At 47.1% G+C, this 20,326-nt stretch overlaps 1 protein-coding gene across 1 annotated transcript in view; it reads right to left on the reverse strand.

Annotated features, from left to right (window-relative positions):
• The window catches only part of ASIC2 (acid sensing ion channel subunit 2), a 1,082,326-nt gene that overhangs the window by 315,863 nt on the left and 746,137 nt on the right, over positions 1–20,326 (reverse strand). The window lies entirely within an intron of this gene.

Below are 20,326 nucleotides of genomic sequence, written 5' to 3' on the forward strand. Positions count from 1 at the left end.
CAGGATGACCACAAAGGCCCCCTCCTCCAGGAAGCTTTCCCTAACAAAGCCCACTTATTCTTTGTTTTTTTTTTTGTTTTTTTATTAAAATTTATTTATTAAAGTCCACTTATTCTTCAACTACTCATAGAACCCCTACTCCCGCACTTCTAATCCTTTCCAATACACCTGCATGATTCTTAATAGATTCCACTGGCTACTCCAAGAATTTGTTCAACTTCCCCTGGCATTAGCTACCTGTGGTCCAAGCTGCTCCCTTGATACTTGTCACTGACTGCCTCACCACATGACTGATGTTTGCGTGTGTCCAAATCTCATCTCTCCAGCCAGACTGGAAGCTCCTTTAGCACAGGACGGTGTCTGCCAAGTCTTTGCCTTCCTACCGTCCTGTGTGATCGTATGTACTTGAGCCATCTCTTCTGACTGATGGGTTGACGTGGCTGTCAGTATCATAAAGCCCTTTGTACATGAGAGACATTGAACCTTAGCAGTATTTTCTTCCCCTGCATTTTCCAGTCTCAAAATTCTGTGCTCACCTCCACCCACGGCCCATAGGCTCAGACCCGCCTAGTTCTTGAACCAACTCAGGTCCCTTCCCTCATCACCACCAGCTCCACTATCCCTACATGTGCTCATACAGATGTGATCAGATCTCTTCTCCATGTAAAAGTCATGGATGTGGAATGGAGCCGGACCCTATGGTCCTCCCCACCCCTTGTCCTCTGCCTGCCTTTTGTCTGTAGGAAAACTTTAGCCAAAGAATAAGTTTAATCAGAGAAGTGAGAAAGTATAGAAGCAAAGGAGAACAGTCAAATAAGACCAAACAATAGTAATTTAGTCATTAAGCAAAGTCAAGGGACCTTTAGTTCATCCTCAAGGGCTGTAGATAAAATTCTGAGCCATATCCTTTGAGCTGTCTTGTAGATACTGAAACCCCCACCAGGTGGAAGAAGTTTAACCACATGATGACAAGACTGTAGCCATGACATAAGCCTTCACAATTCCAAGAACTGGCCTCAAAGGAATGGGAACAAACTGAGCCCAGAATTAAAGACTAACTGTACTTAAAATAATCAAGTTGATGCTGATCAGACCACCACATGACCAGTTTCAAGATGACAGAGCTGACTGTGCTCTTTCTGCATGTAGCCCCCTCCCTCCACCTCTACACCCCTGAAACTCCCCTTTAAATGCTCTTGCCCACTGATTGTCAGCGGGAGTCAGCTTTTGGACAACCGCCCTCTCCCTTGGTTGCCGACCTCTGAAATGAAGCAAACTTTCCTTTCCACCAACCTTGCCTCTTGAGTATAGGCTTTCGAGCAGTGAGCTGCCAGACCTGATTTTACCTTGTGCCTTTGCCCTCACTTTCCTGACTATATCTGAACTGCTCTTTACTCTCCTATTTTGCAAATGTTCATCACTCTTCAAGACTTGGATTAGCCATCACCTCCTCTCTGAAGCCTTCCCTGATTCTTCCAGGCTTGGTCTTGTCCTCCAGCCTCTGCTCCCCCATGGGACCTTATTCATGCCTCATGATAGCACTTAGTACATTGTGGGGCCAAAATGGGCTTAGATGTCCAACTTCCCCACCAAACAATTAGTCCTTCTAGGACAGAGACCATGTCTCAATCACCTTTGTATTGGGTTGGCCAAAAGGTTTGTTTGGGTTTTTCCTTAAGATATTATGGAGAAAACTGAATGAAATTCTTGGCCTCCAATAGCTTCCTTATCCCCTATTTCCTAGCACCACACACCTATGGATTCTCAGTAAAACTCAGTAAAACTGCCTGGACCAGTTGTTGGAGAAGGAGGAAGAAGACCTCTGAGGCAGGTGAAGCAGGGTAGCTAGAGGAGCAGGTGCAGGAAGGGATGTACAATGTCAGACAGTGTGGGCCATTCCTGCAGCAGCACCAGACCAATGCAGGCCAGCAGCTGGTAGTCACTGTTATCTGGCACGAAGGCGGCACCAGGAAGGTCTGGAGCAGATAATAGGGTCCCGGGACATAACTGTCGGAGGCACCTGTTAGTGGGAAAGAGCCTGTTCAGAAGAACTGGATTAGAACCCTGATCTGACAACTTAGCACTGCATGACCCCGAGTCAAGGATTTCATATCCAGGGGCCTCAGTTTCTTTGTCTGTAAATTGGGGATAGAAATCCCTGTCTTACAGGGTTGGGATGAGGGTTGAATGAGATGATATGTCCAAGCAGTGGTCACAAGGCTTCCTTGACTGTATCAGATCTCTGCTGTCTCTCTTCCCACTTGACCCTGTTCACACACTTTTTATGTCATTATTCTACTACCTCCAAGAATTTATTTACTGATGTCTGTTTGGTGAGTACACTGGATACTCTTTGAGGACAGAGACCAGATCTCAGCTCTGTATTCTTTGTAACTGCGCATGTGGGTGCCAATGTACACTTGAATGAGTGAATGAACAAATGAAAGAATAAATAAATATAAATTGTAAGTTGGGGAGGTGATACCACTATATATGAGGCAAAACTTCCTTTTGGGCTGAGGATGGCAGCTTGAATTGGCCAATCACAGGACGATTTTAAAGCAAAATGAAAAAGTTTAAATAAAAGAAATTTCCAGTTTATAAACCACCAGAACTCCTGACTACCAAAGCATTTCCAGATAGAGGTCTTGCCAGGGAGGCTGTTGCGTACAGATAAGGCTCATTTGTAATTAGTAAGTGTCCGTTTGCATTCCAATGAAGTAAGGTGTTCAAGTTCTTACAAACAATCTATTCACTGGAGAAGGCTAAACATTACCCTTGTAATCTTGGAGATTAGCAAGTTTTTCTCTTCATAACACTGCCTGTGCATTCCTTCAACAAATATTTACTGAACTCTTATCCCATGCCAGGTACTATTCTAGGCCCTGAGAACACAGCAGTGAATAAGGCAAGTGCCCCGTTCTTCCATATATTATGACAGTGAGGGGAGATGGTCAATAAACAAATAAGAAAAATAGGAATGGTAAGGGGAGAGCAGAGATTGAAAACAGGATGGTGCGCTCATGAGCTCTTGGGTGGTCAGGCCAGAGGGAGAGACAATTCCAAACAGGAAGAAGAGCTGGTACAAAGGTCCTGAGGTGGAAAAGATTGGCAGAGTCAAGCAGTGGACAAGGGGCAAGAGTGACACAAGTGAAGTTGGAGAGGAAAGTGAAAGCTCAACCATGCAGGGTGTTGAAATCCTTGGGAAAAAAATGTAGATTCTGTTGTAAGAGCCATAGATGGGTGGAAGCAGGGGAATGATGTGATCTGTTATATGTCTTTAAATAAACCTCTCTGGGTCCTACATGGAGAATGGATTTGAGGGACCAAGCATGGAAGCAAGGGGCCAGTTAGGAGGTGATTCCAGTGGTGCGATGAGAAAAGGGGATGGCTTGGAGGAAGCTGTTAACAGCAGAGATGGAAACACGGTGACCTGTATGTACATTTCCCCATGTATTTTGCAATTAGAATCAATAGCCTTTGTTGACGGATAGTCAGGGGCTGGGGGAGGGCAGGGAGTCAAAGAGAGGAATGAAGGGGAACTCCAAAATTTTGGGCTTCTGATGGGATGAATAGCCTGATATTTTCTGAGATGGGAAAGAATCGAGGGAAATAATTGGGATTTTCTCTGTGGGTATGTGCGTGCATATATATATATGAATGTGTGTGCCCATGCACTTCGGTGGTCAGGATAGGAGTGTTTTAGGATCAAGGGTTTTGTTCTGGCCAGGCTAAGTTTGATGTGACTGTTGGACATCCATGCAGAGATTGGTTGTTGGCAACTTGAACTCTGAGAAGTGATTAAAGCTCAAAATACAGATCTGGGAGTTACTTGCACATAGATAACCAAGGGAAAGGAGTGTATAGGGAGACGAGAAAGAGACCCCAGTCAGAGCCTGGAGACACTCCAATATTTAGAGCTTCAGCAAAGGAGGAGGAACTTGTAAAGGAGACCAAGAAGAAGGGGCAGGGAAGTGGGAGTAAAACCTGAACGTGAGCTATCGCCAAAGCCAAGAGAAGAACAGGCTCCAGGAGGGAGGGAGGGACAGACAGTGTTGACTTCAGCAGTGTGAGGGCAGTAGACTGACTGTGGGCGGGGGAGCCAGTGGCCTTGGCAGGAGACCTGGGTAGTGTCTGTGTGGCGGTGGGCTGCTTGTGTAACTACAGTGGGTTGAGAAGACAACATGAAGTGGAACCATGGACAGATCTAGACACCCCTTTTAAGGAAGTTTTGCTATGAAGGGGGACAGAAAAGTGGAGCTGTGGCTGAAGGCTTAAATGGGATATGTGTGCTGCAGGTGGAAGACTTGGGAACAGGTTTGTACATAGAGGGAAATGATGCCAGAGGAAGCAAGAGATGGCGGGTGCGAGGGAGGTGGAGATGAATTGCAGATGCAAGCTGATGGGGAGGGAGAGATGAATGGGACCCAGAGCACAAAAGAAGGGGTGGCTTTCAAAAGGGGCAGTGACACTTCAACCATAGAAACAAGAGGAGAGATGGAGAAGCTGCGTTCAAAGGAGCATCTTTTCAGTATAGAAATCTGAGGGTGTCTCTCTAGTGGATTCTGATTGCATTCGAGCATGCGATAAGGACCATGGCTGTTGTGTATGAGTGTGTTCGTGAGTATTTTGGGGAGAAAGGATGTAGGAGTTTTGAGTAGAGGGTAGAAGGTGTGAAATAGTCATTTAGACAAATAGGCAAGTGAACTGATTCAGAGAGCGTGGTAGGATTGCCAGGCAACACTGAGTGCCAATTTGAGATTTCTGGCGGGAGAATTGAAAGTTGGACCAATTATCCCATGACAGTGTGTTTTGCCCTGGCAACTCAGAGCAGGTGGAGAGCCAGATCTAATCATGCACAGGGTTTGCCCTGAGAGGTAAGAAGAGGCAGAAGTGGCAAAGGAATGAAAGGCATTTGGTAGAGAGTGATTATAATGACAAAGTATGAGATCAAAGAAAGACCAGAGGGTCTTGAGGACCTGGGAAATGATTGAGAGTGAGGAGTGGAAGGGGTCACCCATCTAGAAGCCTCGACAAGGTTACAGAATTGCTGGAGCCTGTGCACCAGTGTGGCTGAGCCAGGCGGATAAGTAGTTGTCATCAGCGGGAATACTTAAAGTCAAGTTTTCTCGAAGGTGATACAGTCGTTGGGGAGGATAAGGTCAAAATTACGACTGTGGAGCTGGGTAGCTGAGGCAGCGTGGGTGAAAAATGGGTTATCAGAAGAAACAAGAACAAGAAACTTGAGGCCAAGGTGTTGGATGTCCTATCCATGTGGATCCTGTAGTCACCGTGTATGATGATAGAAGTGTCGGGAGGACACAGAGAGACAGGTGCGTGGGCTTTGACTGAGGTGTGGGCAACGAGGAGGTCTGGGTGGTGGCAATGGCTGCACTGACCTCCAAGGAGCTGTGTGTGTGTGTGTGTGTGTGTGTGTGCGCGCGTGTGTGCGTGCGCATGCGTGTAAGTGAGGGACATACATGATTAGGAGGCAGCACTTGGGAACAAGAAAGAGGGGAGCTCTTCCAGTTTCAGACCTTAAATGTAGGTAGAGGCGCAAGTGAAAGTATTGAAACAGACAAGAGTTAGGACAAGAAGGTGAAAAGGATATTCAGAGACGGGTTGTAGTTGTCAGGATGTCCCCTGTCCATAGAGTGTGAGCTCCAGGGAAGGGCTAGGAAATAGGGTGAGATTAGGGGCTGTGGAGAGCAGGGAGGGGATGAGGTCCTGTGATGATGGATGATGAGGTCCTGTAGGGGGATGGGCTTTTAGTGGGGACCAAGCTGAATAGAGGGTGGGCCTCATAGGGATTGGTCTGTTGTTCTCTTGAGAGAAGGTGGGTTCAAACTGGACCCTCTTGCCCTGAGGTTGCATGATGGTGGTCAAGAGTTTGGGTGGTGCCTCGTGCAAGAATGGACTAGATCTAGAACAGGGATGTTGTGTGTTCCTGGGCCAGACAATTGAGGTAAACGAAAGAAGCAGGCTGGGCCACAACTGGGGGGGACCCACGTCAGTACTTCTCAGTCTCTGATGTGTAAACAAAGCACCTGGTGATGCTGTTAAAATGCAGATTCTGGGAATTCCCTGGCCGTCCTGCGGTTAGATTCCGTGCTTGCGCTGCAGGGACAGTACCGTAAAAATAAATGCAGATTCTGATGGAGGAGGTCTGGGGTGGGGCCTGAAGTTCTGCATTTCTACCAAGCTCCCAGGTGATGTTCATGCTGCTGGCCCACGGACCACACTTTGAGTAGTGAGGACTCGGGGTCCATGGTCGGCTCAAGCGAGCAGCTGCTTCTCATCTGTACTGACTGTTGTCATCTAAGAATGATGGCTCACTATTGTCTTCTCATTTTTAAAAAGAAAGCCTAAAGAGGGATTTTTATAGAAAATCATTAAAAAATTGGTAAATAATAAAAGCTTGTAAACACTGTGCGGGGGGCAAACAAAACGTGTGTGGGTTGGATTCCACTTAAGGCACTTTGGTGTGTGATTTCTGATGGAGGGGAATTGGGGCAAGGTGGGGGCTTAGGGGAGCACTGGCCCCAGTGTCAGCTTTTCTGAGTCACAGAATTGCCTCTGCCTCTGGCACTCGGGTTACCATTTACATGACATTTGAAAGTTAAAAAGCAGTTTTCCAGGCACCTGGGCTGACATTTGCCCCTGCCAGGCTGCATTCACCCTCAAAACGTTGTCCTTTCGGCTTCCCTGACCTAGAGTGCCCTCCACCTGCCCCAGCCCCCACCTCTCAATCTATCCCCCTGGCTTTCGAAGTAGCTTAGGTGATGGAGCACCTGGAAATCTCAGTTTTCTTTGTGAAATGCCAAGACATATTGACATATTTAATTCTATCATTCAGAGCAAGAACGATTTTTCTAGCAGGAAATATGGCCATAGTATATGTACACAGGTCTCTGCAACTCAAAAGAAGAATAATCACACATAAAATATTTTGAAGAAAACACATTCCTGGTTTCCCATCAGCATGTATTTCCACTTGTTCATTCTGTGTGTCAGCTACAAGCCCTCACTCGCAGGTAAGCGGTAGCAGGCACCCATAGTTTAAGAACGGTTTATTTTAAAAAAAAACAAACCCTTAACACAGAGAAAATTCTATCCATTAAACTAATGTGTTCTGCAAATTGGAAATCCTATTATTCTACTTTAGTGGTGAAAACCTACCACTGAGCTTGTGGAATGCTAACGTTCCAAGTGGGAATGGGCTGAAAATTTGCCCAAATCCCATGCATTTTTTCAAAGTCTAGGTGAAGACCCGCCTTCTCTACTGAGTCTTCTTGGGTTCTGCCCGATTCTCTTTGTCACCCTCCTTGCTGAGATGCTGCGTCTAAAACATACATTTAATTCCTAGTTATATACCCTCTTCAACGAGTGTCTTGTGTAGCTGTCCTGCTGCCCGGCGGTAAGCTCGCGCAGGCTGGGGCTGCGTCTTGCACCTCTGCTGAGCCAGCAAAGAGCGGCCTCGTGAAATCCTTCATTGCTAACTTCTCTCTGCATCTCAGGACCTCAGCAACTCCTAACCTCCCATGAGTCAGAGAAACACTGCGAATCTGATGATGTTGTACAGCTTCTCTCTGCCAAAAACAATGCCCATCCTCATGAGATATCACCCTAATATCGGGGGATTCTTCAAACTCCCTAAGTCTCCCTTGTTGATCACACTGTAAGGATTCTACTTCCCTCATAGCGTTGAAACAGCACATTGCTTTGGTATGAGGAAGCTGTACATTCAAATCTTGGTCCTGTTACTTACTAATCATAGGACTTGGTGAGGTACTTGAATTCTTTAAGCCTCAATATCTATATCAGGAAAAATGAGACTGATGCTAAGAAGCCTATCATAGAGCTAGCATTCGAGGTTCAATTATTTCTTGTCCCCCCCCCCCCCCCCGCCCCGGCCCCTGGCCTGCATGCCCCTCCCTCTTTCCAAGGGCCCACTGGCTATTGGTGACTGGCTGGGTGTTTGGACACCATGACCAGCGCCACTGCAAACATAAGGGCAAGGAGATTGAAACTGGTCTTAAGCTCTCCCTTCCAATGCCCATCTCTTCCTAGGCTGCCATACTAAGCCATTCAGTCAACATTAATTCCCAGGTCGAGATGTTTCCGCGCAGGTCTACTGATTTCCTGTTCTCTCCTCATCAGTCTTGTCCCCGTTTACACGGTCCCCCAAGGTACACAGCTCACTTTTCTCCATGAGATCCTCCCTCCAAGTACACCCCTCCCTTTTGGTAGTGTAATCATACGTGCTGAAGACTCATGTCCCCCACCTCCAAGCTGTTCCCGTGATTACAAAACGTTTGATTGTGGAGCTCATCAAAATACATTCATAACGCAACTTTATTTCTCGAAGAAAATTTCCCTGGGAAATCAATGTCTTCGGAGTGCTGGTACTCTGGGTTTATGATTGTTGGGCACTTTAGACCTTTTCTGGAGGAGTTCTTTCTCCTTGCACGCAGAGCAGGGTGGGAGGGGACCCCAGGGGTGGCATAAGTGCTGGAGAGGATGGTGAGTGAGCAGATAGAGCATCTGGGGTCTGGTCCTGCAATTCACACAGGTGACTATGTGACCAGGAGCAAGTCTGCTGGCAGATGGTTCTTAAAAAACCATCTTCTTCCTCCAGCAGTGCCTTTCTGATGCCTCCCCCTCAGTCTCCTGTGTGATCCCCCCCTCTAGGCTTTTTCTTACGCCCTCATCTCTTCTCTTTCCACTCCCTGGGTTAGCTCCTCTACTCCTGTGACTCTCCCTCCCACCCCTCTGAGAATGGCCCTTTAGTCTCTACCTGTAGCTGAAACTCTCAGCTTGAGCTCCACGTGGACGTCCTGCAGGTACCTCAAAATAGGGATGCTCAGAACCGAAGGAACAATCTTCCCCGCAACCCACTTTCTCCTAGGCTGCTCATCACAGTTACTAGTCCCCAGTCTCTCCCTGGGACCAAGAAGCAGAAATCTTGGAAATGTCAAATCAGGCCCCTCCATCACTGTCTATCCAACCCGTGCTGGACCAGAGCATCAGATGCCTTGGGATCTGCCCGCTGTGCTCCGTGGGCACCGCCCTTCTTACTGATTGCCTGGACTCTTGCAGTGAGCTCTCACGTCCTCTACCCACTGCAGCCGGCTTTTCCCAGCTCCCATTCACTAGTAGTAAAGCCCTGGATGATTAACGGAACTCTTCCTCCTTCTCTAAAATGAGAAGATTTAGAGAAGATGATCTCATTAAGGCCCTATCAGTCTTAGTTCAATTATAGTCCTTCATTGCTCAAAACCCTGCAACAGAGCCTTGCCTCTGGGTTCTTTCCTTTTCTCTAAACCACCCTCCCAAAGATTTCCAGAGGGAGCTTTCCATGACTGGAGGAGTCTTTTCATGTCCTCTAGGACCGATTCCTGCCTGCTACCCTCTCTGGCCACAGCACCTCCCCACGTGCTTCCAGTTCAAGGTACACACCAGCACATCCTCACACTCACCAGGTGTTCTCATGCCTCTATGCTGCCTATTTTCTCTCCCAGCTGTTGGAATTTGTCTCCCCACTCTCTCTCACCTCTTCTCTTCCTCTCCTGAACCTCATCTTTTCTCTCCTGGGGTCTCTCAGTTGAAGTCAGCCTTATTACTCAAGGTCCTCATCAAGCCTTGCTCTTCACCCTGGAGATGCACTAATAGCGTTTACACATCTGCCTCCTGCTTACACATCTGCCTCCGTTTACACACTTTCCCCTTATTCATATATCTGCCCCCATTTACACATCTGCCCCCACTTACACATCTGCTACCCCACTGGATTCTGAACTCCTTAAAGGTGCAAATATTGCATTCCCAGAGCCGAGTATGATGATGGCAAACAAACCACACAGATTCGATAACTGTATTGCGAGTGAATGGCTCCTCAAGTCCATGAAATATCATCCAGTCTCCTTATTTCGGCATTTAAGACCCTTTCCATTCCAGACTCATCCACTGTTAGCTGCTTGCCTTAAAGTCCTTAAGTCTGCTGTGCCTTCACCCTTGCATCAGCCTGCCCTCAACACACCCATCACCACAGTGGGACCTCCAGCTCCCCAACCTCCACCCCCGCTCCTGTCTATACCTTATCTGGTGTTTGCGGCCCAATGAAATGTCACTTCTTCCTTTTCCTCACTCCTGAGCCCGGAGTGACCTCCTCTTCCCAGGAGTTGTACTCTTCTGGTTCTTAGCATTTGGGGACTTGTAATAAAGTGATGTGGTCAATTTAATTCATCTGTTCATTACTTGTTCTTCAGGACACTCTGAGCATGTACAGGGTCTCCATCAAGGTTATACTCATAGTGTTTACCATGGGTCTGTTCAAGACCTTCCCAACGATTGTCCATGAGCATCTTTAAATTCATTCACCTCCACATCCCCATTCCTACATCAGTTCCGTAGTGGAGGCCACCCCATCTCTTGCCTGGACCATGGCAATAGTCTAATGGGTACTCTTGTTGCTGTGGCAACCTGCGTGAACTTTTAACTGTGCAGACCTGACCAAGTCCCCCCTGCTTAAAATTCTTCCCATTGTTCTTGGGAGAAAGGCCCAAACCCTCAACAGGGTCTGTCCCACCTGCCTGCCCCTCCAGCGCCATCCCCATCAGTCCCCTCTTTCTCTCTGCTCTCTAGCAGTGCTGCCCTTCTAGGTGCTCTGGATTCCTTCCCACTCAATGGCTGCACCCAGGCTATTCCTTTGCAGGGAACTTTCTTCAGCGCTTCCGGGTGGGCTTGATGGCCCCCTAACCCACCTTTCAGATCTCTACTCCACCATCACTCCTGACTACCAGCACTATGTCAGCAACCCTGACTATACACTCAGCATGTGTCACAGTTTGTCAACCTCCTAGAATGATTATTTGGGGCAGAGCCATGTCTTTTTCTTTGCCACTGTCGTCTCCCCTCAGCCCCCTCCCCACACATGTGCAACCTGCCTGTTGTCCTATAGAGTAAGTGCTGGGGATCGATCTGTTAAATAGATGCCGGTATGTTTGTGTTGCCCTTAACAGACCGGGGAAGGGGCTGCCTCTTATTCATCTTGGTTGGGAGCAGAAAATATGCTGTGTGTGTGCCCACTTGTGTATGTGTGAATATGTGTCTATCCAGAGTTTCAACTGGCGGCAGATAAAACAAAAAGCATCAAAGCCCATGTACTCACATTTGAGAAGCAGAACTGGAGAAGCAGCCTGGGCTCAGAGCCCATCTGAGCAGAAAACAGAGTAAGCTGGTGCCTAGGGCTCCGTTGCACGCTGTCCTGAGAAATTTCCTGGGGCAGGATTTGTTACTGGGCGTGAATTGGAGGAGGAACTTCTTCCTCCCAGAATATGCTTTGCATTTCTTACATGCACAGCTTTAAACAGTGTAAATTATTTGAATGTAGGGATTGTTTTTCATCTATCTTGGATGCCTCTGCTCTCAATAACAACTCTTAACAACGAGAAGTTTCATAAGTGTTTGCTGAATTGATGAATTTATCCCGATCATAGCCTGAGCTCTGGTAAGATCCATTCATTCATTCACTCATTCAATCATTCATTCAACATTTACTGCACACCTACTGTTCCTTTATTCATTCGGCATTTATTGTACACCTACTGATTACCAGGCACGGGGCTACAATTGTGAAAAGGCAGACGAGTTTCCTGTGTGCTCAGATCTTACAATATGGAGGGAATTGGGATGGTGCAACCCACACCGAGCTAGGAGGGATCGGGGCAATGAGATCCCAGAAAAAGGGAAACTAACCTAGATGGGGGGCAGGGGTGGTGGTTAGGGATGTCTTCCTGGAGGAGGTGATTTCTAAGCTGGGACCTGACAGACAAGTAAGAGTCAACCAGGAGTGGGGAATAAGTGCAGTGAACATTTCAGACAGAGAAACAGTATGTATAAAGGTTTACGGAATTCCAGGTCATTCACTGATTCACCTACAGGAGGGAAGGGTGGGGGATGGAAGTGACTGATGAGGATGGAACCTATGTGAGCATCAGTCTGCTGTTAGGAGGTGCTGAGCCAAGTACTTTCATAAATTCATTTTTATTGCATCTTCAGAGGCAAGGATCATCATTCCATTTTTTTCAGAAAAGGCTCAAGAAAATTCAGCAGCTCAGGAGCGCTTGCCCAGCTGGTCAGCAGCCAGGCCAGACTTCAGATCTTTGGTCCAGGTCTTTCCCATCTCTGAACCACCTCTAGATTCTGAGGCTGCAGAGGAGGAAAGGCATTCATGCTGGGCAGACATGGGGGCCAGAAGGGCCAGTGCATCCCTGATGATGTGGCCATAGTCTGCGTTCTGAGACTCCTGGCTGGTCTCCACCATAATTAGGATCTGCTATGTGCTGCTCAGTTAGGGCAGGAGGGTAACTCAAAAGGCCACCTCTGCAAACAGTGCTTTTGGCCACAGAGCGTGCTCACCTCTTGTCTTAACAGTATTCAAATAAGGTCCCCACCCCCTTGTGCTCAGAGCCAGCACCTGGCTGCACAATTTGGAAGACGCTCCACAGGCATGAAGGCCTCATTATGTAATTAGGTCTTTGGAAAATGAGCTATTCTTCAGCCACTGCAATCAGAGGGCTTGATGCAGCCCGGGGCTCCGAGGGGATGCTGGGGATATCTCTGTGGCTCATTGCTGCTGCTGCTGTATGACGCTTGTCACAGAGTGAGCAGTCTCCAGGGGGTCTCAGGCTCTGCGACAAGGAAAGAGGGCTTTCTATTCCTTTACCTTCCAGGGGGGAACAGCGTGAGGGTGGGAGAAAGTCTGGAGCAGTGATTTTAAACCTGAGTGTGCATCACAATCGCTGAGAGGGCTCGTTAAAACACTGATTGCCTGGCTCACCCCCAGAGTTTCTATTGAGTTGGTTTTGGGTGGGGCCTAAGAACCTGCATTTCTAACATGTCCCCAGGTGATGCTATTGCTGCTAATCTGGGGACCGCACTGGGAGAGACACTCTCCAGAGGGAAGAGAGGCACCCCATTCCCAGCCTCCTGGGAAAACCCCATACCAGTCCCCGCAATCAGAGATGCCCCTCACTCCTCACGTGTGCACAGGGTCCCTGTGAGCATCAAGCTCTAGTGAGGGAGGGGGGACAGAGGTGGTTATTCTGATTTTTGAGATTAGGAGGCTGAGGCCCAAGTTCGCATGATTTGGAAATAGCAGAGCACGGTCTAAGACCAAAGTCTTCTGTCACCCAAGGCTTAAATTTGCACGGGTGGACCTTCAGCAGCTAGTTATTTCCTTTAGCTCAGGGGAGGGGGTAATACCAGCCAGGCATCAGAATCCATATCTTCTCCTTCCTGGGCCTCCCGCTGGACCACTTCTCCTACCCTCCTTCTCATTGGCTAAGGCCAGTCACCAACTTCTCTCCAGTGAGATGGAGTGGGAGTGATGTATACCGCTTCCAGGCCTGCCCCCTATAAACCTCCCACATGGTCTGCTCCTAATGTTTATACTCCCCCCCCCACTTATGGACGTCAACTTTCAGGGTGACTTTGGAACTCACGAGAATATACGTGCAGAGCAGAGTCACCCATGATTTTGAATAACTACCCAGAACTCCATGTGATAAACTTCTACTTGTATTAAGCCACTAACATTTGAGGGCCCATTTGTTTTGGCTGCCTAGCCTGACAATTAACATGGTTGGGCTTCTCACAGTGTGATCTTAGGTCTGCTTGCACCAGCATCACTGGCTTTCTAAAAATGCAGACTTCTATCCATCCCTACTAAAGTGGATTCCTGGGCTGCAGAGTCTGGCAATCGGTATTTTAAAAAGTGTCTCAGTTCTTATGCACACTAAAGTTTGACAATTGGGTTGGCAAACGATGGCCCACGGCCAAATGTGGCCTGCCACCTGCTTTTATACAGCCTGCGAGCTGAGAAGGGGGTTTACAAAAGAAGAGTAATAGAATAATATTTTGCAATGTGTGACAGGTTTTATTGCAACACAGCCATGTCCGTTTGTTTACATTCTGTCTTTGGCTGCTTTTGTGCTCCAAGGGCAGCTTGAGTAGTTGCAACAGAGACCATATGGCCCACAGAGTCTAAAATATTTATTATCTGGACATTTACAGGAAAAGTTTGCTGACCCCTTGTTCAAGATCCTAAAACTCTACTTCAGAAGATGAATGGTAACGTGTACCTAATCCTCAAGAGCTACAAACTTGAGTCCCTTGGGGCATGAACAAATGAGATTGAATATTACCATGCACTCATTCATTTATTAATTCTTTCATCTGGTAAACATTTGTTGGATGCTCTTGAAGTGCTGAGTATTGAGACCCAAAAGAGAACATGATGGGTGAATAATACACAAGCTTGGCAATTATGTTGTTTTCCATGACAATGAAGCTCATTATTAAATGAAAGGCTAAATATTAACTAATCTCTAATTACTGTATAACAATGGTACATATTATTGCTCACGGATTTTTGTAGAAGCCATTAACAGAAAAGGTTCATACTTGGAGATAAGTGCACTTATTGAAGATCCTTCATTTCATAGGAATAGAAAACAACGAATGCGGAACTGGAAGCAATTGCAGAGAGAGTCAAAGAACTCCGTATTTTCTTTTCCAAAACCGAACAACATGAACCAGTAGGAGAGGCAAAAGTGTCTTGAGGGAAAACACCTAACAGCAACAGTGGAAGAAGAAGAAAGTCCAGAACACCTGCAAGCCACATTGGGAAGAGAGATATGCAGGGTATATCTGACCAGCATGGCCCTTGCCACCTGGCAAGCTCTATGGCAAGAGGGGAACAGGTGGGCCAGCCAGAGAGGACTGAATAAAATTCACTCGATGCCAAGGGCAGGGAAGAGAGCAAAGTAAACTCCAATCTGATCTGAGCAGAAACTAATGTCTGAGGGGTCTAGTCTGAGATTGGAGTGCAGGTAAGTTGGAAGGGGTTTCTAGTTAGTACTGATACTCAGTATCAGGTAGGGTCCAGATTTTAGGTCGAGGAGGTACATCCAAATTGATGAAAAGAGTTCCTGAAGCAGGATGCCATTTTAGAAGAAAGATGAAAACAAAGCAGAAGTGTCATACCACCACCACTTACCAGGTCTAGGGTTCAGGGCCAAGCCCTACTCCTGGCAGAGGCAGCTAAAAGTCAAGGGCAGAACCAGAGGGCAGAAGTTTAGACAAGCAGTAGAGACCAAGTAGGGAGGCTCAGGGCCCAAGAGAACCTAGAACTTGACTCTCACCCATGCACTAAATACCGCTCCCCTGCAGCTTGAGGTACAGCCAGCCATCTGACAAAAGTTCTAGCCAAAAAGATGTAAGAGAAATCATTAGGGGAAGTTGTAGAAAAGCTCCTCAAAGAGAGCTAACTTGGGGGGATGCACATCTTTTTGCCCTCCTTTCCCTTCTTACTGCCTCCCAGAATATAGATGTGATGGGTGATGCTGCAGCAGCCATCTTGGGCCCTAAAGTGATTTTGAGAATAGAAGAACATTCTTGGATAGTGTTGCTAAAAAACAGGAATTCGGGTCTTTAAAAACCCTGGAGCAAGGACACCAGACTTTGGATTGTCTATCTCGACTGTTTTTAAATTAGATAAAAATAACGTTTTATCTTGCTTAAGCCAGTTATTTGGGTTTTCCATCATATGATGCCAAACTTACTCCTAACTCCCCCCCCACCCACCTACCCAAGAGCATTTCCCAATGTGTGGTTTATGTGTCACAGATAGTACACAAGACACTTTTAGGATGTATTCTCTCAGACAAGCTTGGGTCTATGATTATGTATTTATTTTAATACACACGAGGAAATAGAGGCCATACTTCAAATTTGTGATTTCATGGATAAGGTTGGTATTTACGTTTAAAAAGTAAGTCAATTTAAATTAAACGGCTGAACAAATAATAGAACAATGAGCCTGCAGGAATGGCCACAATCACGAAGGTGGACTTTGAATGACTGAATGTTTGCAAGCAGTGCCTTGGGGAGCGGTGCTGAAACTGGACCTGTCTCCTTTGGGTGAGACAGTGCTTGCCTGGCCCTCAGCGGATGCTCAGGAATATCTGTGGAATGGATGACCACATACACCACTGTCTCCCTGAACGAGCACCGGCTTCTCCCAGCACAGCCTTTGCCTCTCCTGTAGCCCTCCCTCCCTCCCCCCAGACAAAAGACCCTAAGCTCTTTCCTTGTCTGCTTTTCCCAACCTTCTAATAGGCAATTTCTCTTTTCCTAGCACAAGCAGGTACTCCGCTCTTTGGGCTTTTATTTTTCAGGTTTTATTAAATGGGGCTTTTAGCCTCGGCCGTTTTACAATTCTGCGTTGATCTCTTTCTTTAACCGGCTCATTGGTTGGGCTCCATTTCGTGTGGTTGAAATAAAAGGAAATGACTCTCATATAGAAGATCTATTGTTGCTTGCTGCTCTTATATATAAATATATTTATCATCTGTGGCCAGACAGAACCCTAAGCAGAACCTGTCTCCTGGGGATGGGAGGAAAGAGGAATTCCCTCACTTTCAACCATCTCATCTCAGCTCGCCCCTCTCACTATAGACACCTCTCTTAGTCTCCCCACTACCTGAAGCCCAGCAAAAGAACAGCAGCAAAACCCTGGGTATGCAGACCACCTTAAGGGTCTCAGAGTGCTTTCTGATCTCTCACCTGAGTCTCTGTCTGTACAAGGACACCTGGGATGCTTGTTTGTCCTCAGCTCTGCAGGCTTAGAAGTGATGGCTATGGTCTCGTGCTCACTAGCTACTACAAAAATCTGGAGACGTGTAGATAAGGAGGTGTCAGCCTGGAAAGAAGGATAAACGGGATCTGCAAGGAAAGGTAGGGACATGCTATATCTATACTGAGATGAACCACGATGTTATGGGAATTGGGCTGAGAGAGCAAATGGGAAGCCGCTATGGGAGGTGGAGTGGGAGATGGTGGAGAGAGAGAGTGGAACGGTGTAAAGCATAACCCAAAGGTCTTGGGTGGGAAAGCTGAGATCACTAGAACCAGCTGGGGCAGGGTGAAGAGAGGGACAGGGTGGACCTGTGACTGACCAGTGGGGGAGTCAAGCAACTAGCTTTCTGCATCTGTAACCTCAGGTCAGTTCTGTTGGCACACAGAGGTGGGAGATATTAACAACAGTAGCTTCAGAGGTCTGATTTTCAGATGTTGGAATCTGTCAGTAGGACCTCTGCTGGTGGTAAGTGCCCTGTTTGTGATAATATCCAGCATCATCTCTGAGCTTCATGGCAACCACTGTGCAAGTGGGTCCAGGATGATGCTCCCATTTTAGAGATGAAGTAACTGAGGTTCAAAGAGTTTCACCTAAGGGTGTAATGTTGATGAATAGCAGAATCTAGTCTAGATGCCAAGTCTCCAGTTGCCAAGTCTCCAGTTCCCAAGTCTCTGTGATCTGTGACTCATAAAATAAGGTATTAGGAACAGTTTCTGGACCATAGAAGGTGCTTGAAAGTGTATGCTGATAAGCTGATTGAGTTGTGATCTTGCTAAAGTGATTATATTCCTTCCTTCCTTACTGCTGCCCCTTCAGCTTTTCTCCGTGTGGCTGGCATCTCCAGAGGGTCTACATCTATTTGAGTCTTCTCCTTGACCTTCACTTGGCTTTATGGTCTCTCTAATTACTTCTCCTCTTCCTCTTCTAGACAAGTTGCATGAAGAGCAGGGTTTGGGGGTTGGCTGTAGATCTCTTATGTGTTATATTCCACACAGTAGAACTAGCTGGGAGTGGTGAACACTTACCTTTTCTTCCATTCTTTTTTCCTACACATAGACTGAGTGCCAGGCTCTGTGGTGGAAGAAATAGGAAATAGGAACAGCTACTTTGGAGAACAAGCCTAGTAGATTCTCAACCTTGTATAGGCTCTGGGTGCCTTGGAGAAACTGATGAACAATCTACCTCTCTTCTCTCAAAATGCACATCTTCCCATTCAATCAAAGTTTTTCATGAAATTATAAGGATTCTTGAACTCCCCGTAGTCTACCTGTAAATGCACTAGAGGTCCAGGGAGCTATAGTTAAAGACAGTGGTGATGGGAGCTATGGATGAACAAATAGGCTATGACAGTGTCATGTGATCTGGTCGAGAGGAAAACAAGGCAGGAGCTGGAAGGGTGTCTAGGTTATGCCAGCTGGATACCAGAGGGACAGGGCTGTGGGGCAAGCTTGGGGTGATGTGGGGGAATATGGCTTGCAGGGAGAAGGCCAGGAGTCAAATCAGGTCAAGCATGAAACCTAGTAGGACCATGTGGGGCTCCTGGGCATGGAAGCCTTTCTGTCCCCCATTTCTTGTTTATAGGGAATAGACTCCAGCCTCCTTGACCTTCCCTGAGTTCTGAGTTCCAAAGGGCAGATGCTCATCAGGGAACATTTGCTCATCAGGGAAGGGAGGGGATGCAGAGAGAGGGGGGAGCAGCCAAGAAACAATAGTGTAGCCTTGGGGCAGGGTCCTGATTCCACCTCAAGGGATACGCATAACAATATCTTATCTTTGAGCTCTTTGCAGAACTAATACTCCCCCTCCCCCAACCCCCAAATGGAAGATGTTAGCATTCTTCATTCCAAAGAAGATCAGTTTGATAACCTCAAGAACCTCATCAAGGGACCACCTCAGGCCAGATTAAAGGAATCAGAGAAGCTCATTAGGAGGAGACCACCTGAGGGCAGATTAAAGGAGTACAGGTCCTGCACACACCCTGATCCTTATCAGCAACCGCACCCTTGAACCATTGCTATAAAACTCCTCACCAAATCATTCCAGTTGAGACACACAGTTTTGAGGGCATTAGCCTGTGGTGTCTCCCTTTGCCTCATAAAGCAATAAAGCTATTCTTTTCTATTTCACCCAAAACTCTGTCTCCGAGATTCCATTTGGCACTGGTGCACAGAGGTCATGTTTTCGGCATCAAGCATAGACCTTGCAGGTAAGAAAGCACTTGAACTTGGGAGTGTAGTTCTTCCCTCTGAAATGGCAACGCTATCACTCCTCTGGGTAATGTTGGAAGGCTGAAAAGATGACAGACGGGAGGGCCTTATCTTATGTCTGTCTCCACTGGATCTTTGTGCTCCTCCAGGACAGGGACCTTGCCTGTTATCACTGCATCCTTAGCATCCATTGTGCCTGACACAGAGCAGCTGCTCCTTAAATGCATTTGAATAACAGTCACCAGAGTTGGCACTGTCTGAGCATCTACTGAATAAATTAAGGAAGGGAGGAAGGAAGGTGGGTGGGGTGGAGTGGCTTGATCTTCTCACAAGGGGGTGACATATCAGTGTCGGAATTGCCTACCTTACTCAAATAGATGTCTTCCTAAAACCGTGTCTGTGTGTAAATTGAAGTCTGACAAGAAAAATCCTATTCTCCTAATGACTTTGATAATTTCAGAGATGCTTTGCTTCAATTTCCTCTTGATTTAAAATAGGCAGTTGCCTAACATATTGGCCCCTAAAGCATTTTTCTCTATAAAGGAAGAAATCCTCAGAAAATCAGCTCTTAAATGCACTGATAATGATGGGGAGGAAAAAAAAAGATCACTGGTAAACCTTTACATTTCAAGAGACTTTGTCATTTCCCAAGCAGATACCCTTCAAACATCTCAAGGGACTCACCCATAGAGCCTCAGGCAGGGGGAGGGGCAGGAGAGAGCCTGCATCCAGGCTCCTGAATTGTAATGCTCATTTTACAGTTAAGGAAAGGACAGCCCAAAAAGATGAAGTAACCTGCCCAAGGTCACATACAAGCTTATTGTGGAGTCAAAGCCAGTGACCTTTCCGTTAGTTGCCATAAGTAAGTGCCCAAGGGAAAAATGGGGCAACTTATAATGTAAAAAATCTTCCTCTCTGCTCCCCACCCCTTTCCAAGCTGTGCTGTGAGGCAGTGTTTGTAGAGGAAGGATGGCAGCAGCTGGATACACCTAGGTCAAAAATCCCACCCCTGCATCCCAAGCTGTGAGGCCTTTACCACGGACCACCAATGCCTGTTTATGTCCCTCCATTCACCCCCACCCTGGGTCTGTCTGGTCTCCACTTGTAGATCGGTTGGGCCCTGCTCCTGGGGCTGAATGTTGGGAAATGAGAAGAATCCAACAGAGAAAAGTAACCACGGCAACAGGGGAGCAGTGGCTGCTGCTATGGAAGGTGATCTATGGCTTCGCACACATCAGAGTGTTTGCTTGTTTGCTTCCCATCTGGGCCCTCCAAGCTTCCGGGTGTGCGTTGGGGGAATGCTAATGCCACTCTATGCCTTCTCTCCATCCCTTTTGGGGTGGCCACTTGCCATCAGCCTCCCTTAGCCAGTGGCTGGAGACAGTCTGGGTAGCTGCTTTGGTTTCTCAGCCTCTTC

The sequence above is a fragment of the Hippopotamus amphibius genome, chromosome 17 (assembly GCF_030028045.1).
Source record: "Hippopotamus amphibius kiboko isolate mHipAmp2 chromosome 17, mHipAmp2.hap2, whole genome shotgun sequence".
NCBI lineage: Eukaryota > Metazoa > Chordata > Mammalia > Artiodactyla > Hippopotamidae > Hippopotamus > Hippopotamus amphibius.